This window comes from Muscardinus avellanarius, assembly GCF_963383645.1.
Source record: "Muscardinus avellanarius genome assembly, chromosome: 14".
Lineage (NCBI taxonomy): Eukaryota > Metazoa > Chordata > Mammalia > Rodentia > Gliridae > Muscardinus > Muscardinus avellanarius.
Window position 1 is genome coordinate 35,904,031 of NC_137800.1, and position 10,618 is coordinate 35,914,648.

Consider the following 10,618-nt stretch of genomic DNA (forward strand, 5'->3'; position numbering starts at 1 on the left):
GCTGGTCCTTGAAATATGTCCCTCTGTCTACAGTGTAAGATCCGTGCGACAGAGGTCTTTGTGTATTTTGTTATCTGTTGCATACCAAACTCACATAAAAGAGTCTGGCATCATACTAATAGATTTCTCAAGAAGTTTGCTGAACAAATGTATGATTACCTAACATCACCCAAAAATAGGAAAATGGGGTAAACTTTCTCATCTCTTTGACTCTAGAGAATCAGTAGGCAAATTATGTCCTGCAGGACAAAATTCAGCTGCCACGCCTTTTTGTAAATAAAGTTTTTTGTAACCACAGACAAAGTCACTTGTTTGCATATTGTCTGTGGCCCCTTTCACAGTCACTGTAACAGCAAAGCTGAGTAGTTTCTATAGAGAACAAATGGTTACACAAAGTCCCAGATATTCTGTTCTTTACAGAAGTCAGTTGACGTCTCATCTAGAGGACAACGCTGAAAGGGAGAATCCAGCTACTCCTCAGTGCTCAAAGCAAAATCTAGCCGTCAAACCAAAAGACTGAAGCCCACCTAGATCAGGGCAGGTGAGCCAGTCACTTGGTACCATAACAAGGTGTGTCAACACAAAATAACAACTCTAAAGAGAAATAAAAATAATTTACTCTGTGCAAATATGAGTGACCATAACCCAGATACATGATTCAAGTTGCCCTGAATGACGTTATTTCAACATAAAAGGGATTATATGAACTTTCATGATCACAAAACAAAGAAGCTCATACATTAATCCATTCAACAGATGTCACAAAGGGGCACCACCTAGGCAGGTTAAGGTAAAGTGAACTGAGAAGACATCTTACTGCACTCTTAACCAGAAGATGGGTCAAGTCAGGGACTGTTCTTTTACCTAGCCCTTATGAGAAGGTTAGATTAGATACAAAAGATCAGAAGTAATGGCCTATTTTCTACTGGGCCCAGGAGAAGTCTTTCGTCTTAAGCCTCCCAGTGCCTTACCATGCAGGCAGTGGGCCTGTGCTTTGTCTCCTCTTAGGAGGAAGAAGTCGTCAGTATCTGGTACTTACTATTGTAATACAGTCTCTTCAGAATGTCTAATTTCACAGGTGCAACACCTTCAGTCTGGGAAAAGAATTAATCTAGAAATGTTCCCATCCATGCTCAAAGGGAACTCTGCTCTGGAGGTGGCAGCAGGTAGCCATGTCTGCCCACACACATCACCAGTGAGGAGACAGAGGAAGTTGGGCCAATCATTTTACTTCTAGAGCCCTTAATCTCTCAAGACTGGAACATTTCTCACTAACTGCTTGTTCTTAATCATTTTCCCTAGACAGGCCCTTTGGATCTTACTCAGTGACTATGTGAAATGACACATCTCAGTTCCTTAAAATAGAGCCTGTTCTCATCTATCTTAAAGACAGGGCTTCTTGAGTCACCAACTTGCATGGTGGGTGAACTGGGGGCATGGTGCTTTTCCAGATGCTAGAGCCTGTGCTTGAAAGGGGCACGTGGTTGGCCATAGAGCCCTTTGCTGGATAAGCCCATGGTGGCCAAGCAAGCCCTACCTCGAGGGTTTCCCTAGGAATCTGTTGTAGTGGCTAGAATGACTCAGGGTTAGAGGATGCACTGGGCCTGTCCCACAGTTACTGGTTCAAGACCATTTGCTTGCCAGTCAAAAGCTAACACTTGAGGAGATGAGATTTTGTGGGAATAAAATCAGGTTTATTTAAGGGCTAGTACCATGAGAAGTTGGGGAGGAGCTATCACCACCCCCCAAAAAAGACCATGCTGGCAGATGCCTATCATCCTAATTACTCGGGAGGCTTAGGCAGGAGGATCAAAGTTTGAGGCCAGCCATGGCAACTTAGTAAGACTCTATCTCAAAATAAAATTTAAAAGGGGTTAAGAATGCCGGAACTGCCGGGCGTGGTGGTGCACGCTTGTAATCCCACGCTTGGGAGGCGGAGACAGGAGGATCGCGCAGGTTCGAAGCCAGCCGCGCTGGCGTAAGAGACCCTGTTTCAAAAATATAAAATAGGTCTGGGAGTGTAGCCTGGAGGTAGAAGGGCTTCCAGGAACCCCAGTACCACCAAAAAAAAAGGGGGGGGGGTTTAGGAATGTTTCTCAGTGGTAGGGAGCTTGCGTTGCATGTATAAAGCTCTGGGCTCAAAACCCAGTAAAACACACACACACACACACACACACACACACACACACACACACACCATCTTAGGGGACTCAGGTATATGGACTTCTACAGGAAGGGAAAGAAGCTGTAGTGGGACAATGTGCAGGAAGGTCCTGCTGAGCAGGAGCTTTGTTATTGAGAATGTATCTCCTTTTATTTATTTATATTTTCTGGCCAAAACATTGCAATCGACTTCTGGGGATAATTCCTATAATTCTTTAGACAAACACGTTACCTTTTTTGCAAGTTAAACCTCAGAGCAAATTTGAGGGGGAGGATTACTTGAAAAGTGAACCCAGGGACATTCTATCTCCAAGCTACAACCGCAGCCTTTTTTATTTTTTATTTTGAAATATGGTCTTGCTAAATTGCAAAGGCTGGACTCGAACCTGTGATTCCCCTTGTCTCAGCCTCCAAGTACTGAGATTATAGGCATATACCAAATATACCATTGTGCCCAAGCTACCTAAAATCAATTTACATGCTTTTTGTTAGTTGATGCACAGGACTAGGCTGAGAAAGGGTATTACACATTTTGATGTTATCTGAAGATAAAGAATATATTATTTAGCAGTTAAGTTGTAATCGTTTAGGTCTCATTTTTCTTTAGAATTTAAAATGCCAGGCGAAGGGAAGGAAAGTCAAAGGTCAAATTGTGAAGGGGTGGCCGTTATACCAACCGTACTCAGAACGCTCTGGATCTGAAATGCTCTGTACAAAGGACTCACCAGTGAGCTACACAAAGTCTAAATTTATAACCCTACTGATGGCTGGACGGTCTAACCTCATGAACTCCTGGTGACCCTCACCCCATGAAATGTGTCTTCCTGCCTTTGCTTTAGTCACTGGAAAAAAGCAGCCATCCTCCACTTCTCAGGAAAAGTTCTCCATTTGGTTTTGTCTCCGTGGACTTGGATTCCTCTGTTAATGAGAAAGAAATAAAACTTCGTAATTAGAAAAAGGGAAGGTTGTGGAAGATCAATCAAGAGTTTCCCAAAAGATGACTCCAACCATAACTTTGTATCAAAAACAAAAATAAGTTTAAGTGCAAGGCAAGCACTTTACTCTATATGTCCATTTTGCCTCATTGCAAAGGTAGTTAATCACTGAAAATGCCAGAATAAAAACTGTTTGAAGCCGGGCTTGGTGGCGCACACTTGTAATCCCAGTACTTGGGAGGCTGAGACAGGAGGATCGGAAGTCTGAAGCCAGCCTCAGCAGCTTAGTGAGGCTCTCAGCAACTCAGTTAGACCCTGTTTTCAAATAAAATATAAAATAAGTCTGGAGGTATAACTCAGAGGTAGAAGGCCCCTGAGTTTCATCCCTAGGAACGAACACACACACACACACACACACACACACACACACACACACACACACTGAAGAATACTTGAGAGTGTCTGCATGCCAGGGAAGGAAAGAAAATCTTGAAAGCATGGTCAACCACGGCAACAGATGCCTAATCTCAGGTGAAATTGGCACCTCTGAGTGGAAATGGGATTCTTAGTTTTTGGGTCTTGGTGTAACTTTACCTAAATTCAAAGAGTTGGGCTGAATAATCCTCGAAACTTCCCTCTAACTCCATTTCTGGGTGATCCATTTTTTGGATGATACATCTTTGGATGATACATTTTTGTATCGTTATGTTTCCTATACATGGATTCAATCAACCATGGACAGAAAATAATTGTAAAAATAATTGAATCTGTACTGAATATGTCAGCCTTTTTTCTTGTTATTATTACCTAATCAATAAAGTATAACAACTGTACACATAGCATTTATATTATGTTACAAGATATCTAGAGATGATTTGAAGAATACAGGAGGATGTTCAGTAGGTTATATGCAAATAGTACACCATTTTGCATAAGGGACTTGAGCACTTTGATGTCCATTGAGGGGTTATGAAACCAGCCTCTCATTGACACTAAGGAAGGCTGGATGACTGTAAAAAGAAGTTCAAAGAGAAAGAAGAGACAGACAGCTTCTGTACAACCTTGAATCCCCAGCAACCAGGCATATGGCTCTGGAGCTGTGTCCCCGTGGTATTAATAAAGACAGGTGCTTCCCGGTGTAGATATTGTCATTGTTATGAATAGGGTTACTACAAGACTACTTATCTTCTAAGGAATGATGGAGAAACAGAGAAGCTTCAGCAGAACATTCCAGAGGTGCCTGGGATGAGGCCTTTGCTCGGTAGAGTCTCTTTGTAATCTTAGTTTTTTTTTTTTTTTTTTTTTAATTTTATTTTATTGGTGCACTGTATTCATACATCATAGTAGGATACATACTTTTGTAGACATACATGCACACATCGCCCAGTCAGCCCCCACCCGATCCCCACCCTATTCCCTCCCCATCCCTCCCTCCCATGCTTGGCTTAGTGGTTGACATATAGTATTATAGCAATTTATCCAAAATTAAAAATGATAATCTCACATAACAGTTTCATTTGTCTGATACCAAGCTTTTGATGACTTAAAGATAACATTTCAATATTTCTTTTTGCTTTCTTTCTTACCAGAGAATATTTTTTTCTTTTTTTTAGGTGAAACTATCATATATTTATTTTTCAGAAAAAAATCTATCCTGATATGGAATATGGACTCTAGATACCCAAAACAATCCCGAAGCAAAAACAAAGCTAGAAGATGTATATTTTCTGATTTCAAACCATATAAAGCTACAATAATTGAAACAGTGTAGTACTGTTCTAAAGGCAGATATATAGACCATTGGAGTTAAATACAAGCCTAGAGCTAACTTCTTCCCTATATTGTCAAGTTATTTTTGACAAGGTTTCCACGAACATTTGGTGGTGGAAATAATAATCTTTTAACTAAATATTGTTGAAAAATAATAATTACATGGAAAAGAATAAAATTGGACCCTTACCTAATCCCACATACAAGTATTAACTCAAAATAGATAAAAAACCTAAATATAAATCTTAAGACTATAAGCTTTTAGGAGAAAATCTGGGTCATAAAACCTCACAACATTGAAATTGGCAGTGATTTCTTGGATATGATTTCAATGGCACAGGCAACAGAAGATTATACAAGCTCCCTAAAAAATAAAAGAAAATATTGTATATCCAAAGACAATGTAAACAGAGTTAAAAGTTACTAATAGAATTGGATAAAATATTTCCAAATGCTATATCTGAAGGTATATTAATATTCCAGCTAGAAATCCTAAAAATTAACAACAATAAAGGCAAACAATACAATTTAGAGATAGGTAAAAGACTAACATAAATAATGGATCTCCACAGATAACCAATCTTAGTTGTCTGTTGGATGGAAACTCTTGTTTCTCTGGTTCTGGTGAGTGTTACCTATTTCTTCTTTGTAGTTAATCTCTTTGAGTATTTTCTCTAGCGCTGGTTTTGAAGACATAAATTCCTTCAGTTTCTGTTTGTCATGGAAGCTTCTTATTTCTCCATCTAGTTTGATAGAAAGTTTTGCTGGATAGGAAATTTTTGGCTGGAAGTTGTTTTCTTTCAGAGTTTGGAATATATTACTCCAAGCCCTTCTGGCTCTCATGACTTGGTTTGGGAAGTCTGGAGTGATTCTAATTGGTTTGCCTCTGAATGTCACTTGGCCCTTTGTTTTTGTTGCCTTTAAGATTCTCTGCTTGGCTTCCACATTGGTCATTTTGACAATTATGTGGCGTGGGGATCCTCTTCTCGGATCCTGTCTAAAGGGAGTTCTATAAGTTTCCTGGATCTGTGTATCAACCTCTTGCTCTATATTTGGAAAATTTTCTGCTATTACTTCCTTGAAGAGATTGTTGATCCCTTTGGTATCACTTTCTTTTCCCTCCTCTATTCCAATTATTCTTAGGTTAGCTCTCTTAAGATGGGCCCATATTTCTTCAATGTCAGATTCCTGCTGTTGGATATCTTTTTCTAGATTAGAAACTATGCATTCATTTTTGGATTGCTCATCTTCTAAGAGCGAGATTCTTTTCTCCATGTGGTCTAATCGGTTGTTTGTGCTTTGAATTGAGGCCTTTACTTCATTAATTGCATCCTTTATCTCTTTTTGGCTCTCTCTGAGTTCTTTTCGAAGCACCTCTATTATTTCTACAGTTATTTTCCTGATTTGATCTTCTAGAAATCTCTGATTTTCTGTTTTATCAGGTTCTGATGTTGTGGGGTTGTGCACATTCATTGCTCCAGTGTTATTCCTCTTTCCCATGATTTCGGAGGTTTGTGCCTTCTCTGGGTTCTTCCCTTGGGTCACTATGGCTTCACTTAAGGTGCTCTGGATCTCGAGTCTGTATTAGCTCAGAACCTACTACTCCTTTACTGGGTTGTATCACAGAGTCTCCGACCCAGGGAGTCGATAGAGGCTGCTTTAAACTATGGGGGGTGCCAGGTTGCACGCTCTCCTATGGTGTGATATCTCTGCCACCACTACTCCCTCACTGGGTCAAGTCCCAGGAGGCACAATACTGGGATTTCTCCTCTGTGGCCCGCAATTTGACTCACTGTTCTTGAGTACGTAGATGTAGCTGTACTGGACTCGGTGAATTCACTGCTGCTGCCGCCGCCGGTGGCAATATGGCGCCTCTGCCACGCCCTCGGCCATGAGGCTGGCGTATTTTTTCTTCTCTGGTTTTGATTTCCACTCTGAATCCCTGCAGCATGTGCTGAGCTCAGCCACTGGGAGCTTTAAATGCTGTCTGCGCCGAAAGATCCCGCCTGGCTGATCCGCGTCGGCTCACCTCGGCTTGCTGTAGCCTTCCGCTGAGTTCACCGCTGCCGCCGGCAGTATGGCGCTGCTGCCGCGTCCTCGGGCGCGTGTGTCTCCTCTGTGGCCCTGAGCTCTGTTCTCAGTCCGCTTTCTCTCTGGAGACTGGTGGTTTTTTTGTTTTTCTGGTGTTGGTGTTTTCTGGCTATGAAAGGCGCTCTTTTTGTGGTAATGGAGATTGGTTGTTAGCGGGACTCTTAAGCCCCGCTTTTCTCGGTCTCTTTGTAATCTTAGATAAAAAGAGATGAGCAGGAAGACAATTTAGAATGAGATAGAAGAAATAAAAAACACAGGCTGGGCGCTCCATACTGGGAGGGAGGGAAATGAGGGGGCATCAAGAGCGTGTGCATGTAGGTCATTGTCAACATGGTTTACATTATGATGTGAGACTATAATGCACTAATAAAAGCACAGAAAAAAGATAAAAAGAAAGACAAGGAAACTATAACTTCAATCTAAAAGTCTTGGGCTGACGTTTCCTATACTTTTCCTCCCCCAGCCAGTTCTCTCTCTTAGGTCTATCTCTCCCAAATTTCCAGAAAATCTACAAATCTTTGAATATAAACCTAAAGTTACCCAAAATTTATCCACTTATGAAAATTGCCTTGTGTGCTGTTCATTAGCTCGTGAATGTATGTATTTTTAGAATAAATTGAACAAAGAAAAGTACACATCTTTAACATAGGTATCCTAGATACTTGTAATATGAGGTACTTTTCAAGAAACCTGTAATATTGAGTACTGCCCAATGTTATCCATTGATTAGATGATGGAGAAGACATCAATATAAGAATCTTGAGAATTTCCAGAGCACCATAAACCGACTTGTGACCAACAGGCTGTCATTCTACATACCTTCCCATGACCACCTCTCAACAAGTCTCCTTTAAGTGGAGAGCCTGAGAATCCCAAAGCATCTCCTACTCTTTAAATGGCCTGAATCCTCCCTTGAATGTGTATCCCATGTTCTCCTAAATAAATCTTGTGCCTCACACTGGCTCATCTTTAAATTCATTTCTATGATGTTTGTCAAGACCCTACTCGTCCTGAGTTGAGATCCCTCTCTTCAGGAATTCCTTGGACCTCTTCCAGCAAGAAGAGAATGACTGTCTGCTTGATGCAGAACTTGAAAGTCAGGGAGAGAATAAACCTGGAGGCTGTAACCTGGCTGATTTTCAGGTTCACCTGTCAAGGAAGTAAGAATTCACAGTCATTTGCAGTGAGGTATTCTGTTGCAAGATTGGACTTAATACAGGTTAAATAACAGAGTTAACATTTCTAGATTAAGACACCATGCACTGAGGAGAAAGAAGAGTAGATCTACAAGAGACTGTTCAGGAACACACAGATGACTTTTTAAGTGTTAAAGTTCTAGTTGCCTTTGGTCTCTAGAAAATCACCCATGCATGAATTCATAGAATTAAGGAAAAAAAATTGTGTCTCTACATGATTGTGTAAATGTGCCCCTTTACCTGCTACAGGGTGGGATTATTATAGCCTTTACTTCCTATATGGGGTGTTTCCCTCCTCCTGGGAAAGTAGTTAGCCTAGAGGAATCCACCAGAGTGACCAATATCAGCATTTTTAAGAAACTCTGGTCTCTCCACAAGAAATCTCTTCCTGAAGTGCTACCATGCTCTGTGCTCCACAGGTGCATGCCATCTAGCCCGGCTGGAAGCACCTCTTCTTGGGGGAACATCCAGGGCCTTCCCTGAAGCCAAAGCAGCCCCTCTCTCAGGTACCTTTTGAGTCTAGCTCATCAGGCCATAGCTTGGGGGTTACTTTACATGCTTCTGCCTGGCTTCAGCTGGCTTTGAGGCAGCTGGGAACCACTCAGGTTGTGTGAGAGGTGAGGGAAGAAGGTGGGGGTCTGGGGAGGGCTTCTCTTGAACCAGTCTCTCCACCTCAACCAGCGCTGCTGGCTGCCTCTGAAATCTACCCAGATATTAATTCACATCATTAGCATAAGTATTACCTTCTTTTGAAAACTGGCACCATTTAGGCTCATCTGAGGAACATGCATTGTTCTGATTAATCTGATTTGTACCTACCCTACATGTTTTAATTGCAAAATACCCTCTCCTCCTTCCAAGTCTTGGAGACCTATCTGAGCCATCTGAAGGGCCGGCCTCCTCTTCAAATCACTTGTTCCCTGATAAGGAGGCCAGGGTGTTAAAGTTGGCCTGAGAATGTCTCCTTCTGAATCCCTCCTGGGGACCCGCAGCTTAACTTAGCACCTCAACATGCCGAAGGCCAAATTTATGAGTGTATTTTGTAACAAGTGGCTGAATCTTGGCCAACCACAGCAGCCAAGTTTCAGCCAATCACAGGCTGCCAACTGATCAGACCACGTTGCAATAAAGCAACCGCCCTGTCACCACCAGTAAAACTGTTTCTGCACTCACTTGTGTCTTCTATCTATATATGCTGCCTGCCTCACCTGAGACGCCCAGCGGAGCCCTCGGGATTTCACCTGGCTCTGCCAGCTGCCTAATCCACAAATTGTCCTGGGATCAAATAAACACTATTAAATTTGTCAATGAACTACATGTGTTTATCCTGCCACATGGAGATCTCTCTCTCTCTCTCTCTCTCTCTCTCTCTCTCTCTCTCTCTCTCTCTCTTTCTCTCTCTCTCCCTTCTCTCTCTGTAGTCTCATTGGCTGCCAGGCCCTCACTAGTGAGTTTCTCATGGTGCCCCTGGTTTGTCTGGCCTGCAGGCTGCTGTGCAGTTCTAGCCACTCCACTGAGGCCCAGGGAGGTTTCTCCCTTCTGAGGTTGTCAGTTCAAGGAGAAGCCTGAGAACAATGTAATGTGGGTGCAGTTCCAATGTGGGTGAGGGCAGGAAAGACCTGCACCTGCCTTGAACCAGGGAAAGGAGAGGCTCCCTTATCACCTCACCTAGGATGGATGTGTTATCCCAATCCAGAATCAAGGGAACTGACTAGACTCTCCTTACCTTGGAGCTGGAAGAAACCTGTGATTTAAGAACGAAGACACTGATAGCTAATTACCCTGGTTCGATCATGTGTTGCATATGGGTGTTGAAATATCACACCCTACCCCATGAATATGCACAATTTCTGTGTGTCAGTTCAATTTTTTAATTGTAAGAGAATATTGATGAGCAAAAGCATTTTAGTCTAATGCTATCCCATTTATTAATTCTTGTTTTAATTTCCTGACCTTTGGGGGTCTTGTTAAGGAAGCCTACAGAATGGGAAATCTTTGCCAACTATCCCTCTGATAGAGGACTAAAATCTAGAACACACAAAGAATTTTAAAGACTTTATGCTAAAAAAAAAAACCCCCAAATAACCCAATCAAGAAATGAGCAATTGAACTAAATAAACACTTCACAAAGCAGAGATACAAATGGCCAATGAATATATATGAAAAAATATTCCATATCATTAGCAATTAGGGAGATGCAAATCAAAACTATACTGAGATTCCATCTAACCCCAATTAGAATGGCAATCATCAAGAAGACAAAAACAATGAATGCGGGTGAAGATGTGGAAAAATTGGAAATCTTTTACACTGTTGGTGAGATTGTAAATTAGTTCTGTTGCTATGGAGATCAGTGTATAGATTCCTTAGGAAATTGGGAATGGATCTACCATATGATCCAGCTATACCACTTCTGGGTATCTTTCCAAAGTGACTGAAATCAGAGAATTACAGTAATATATG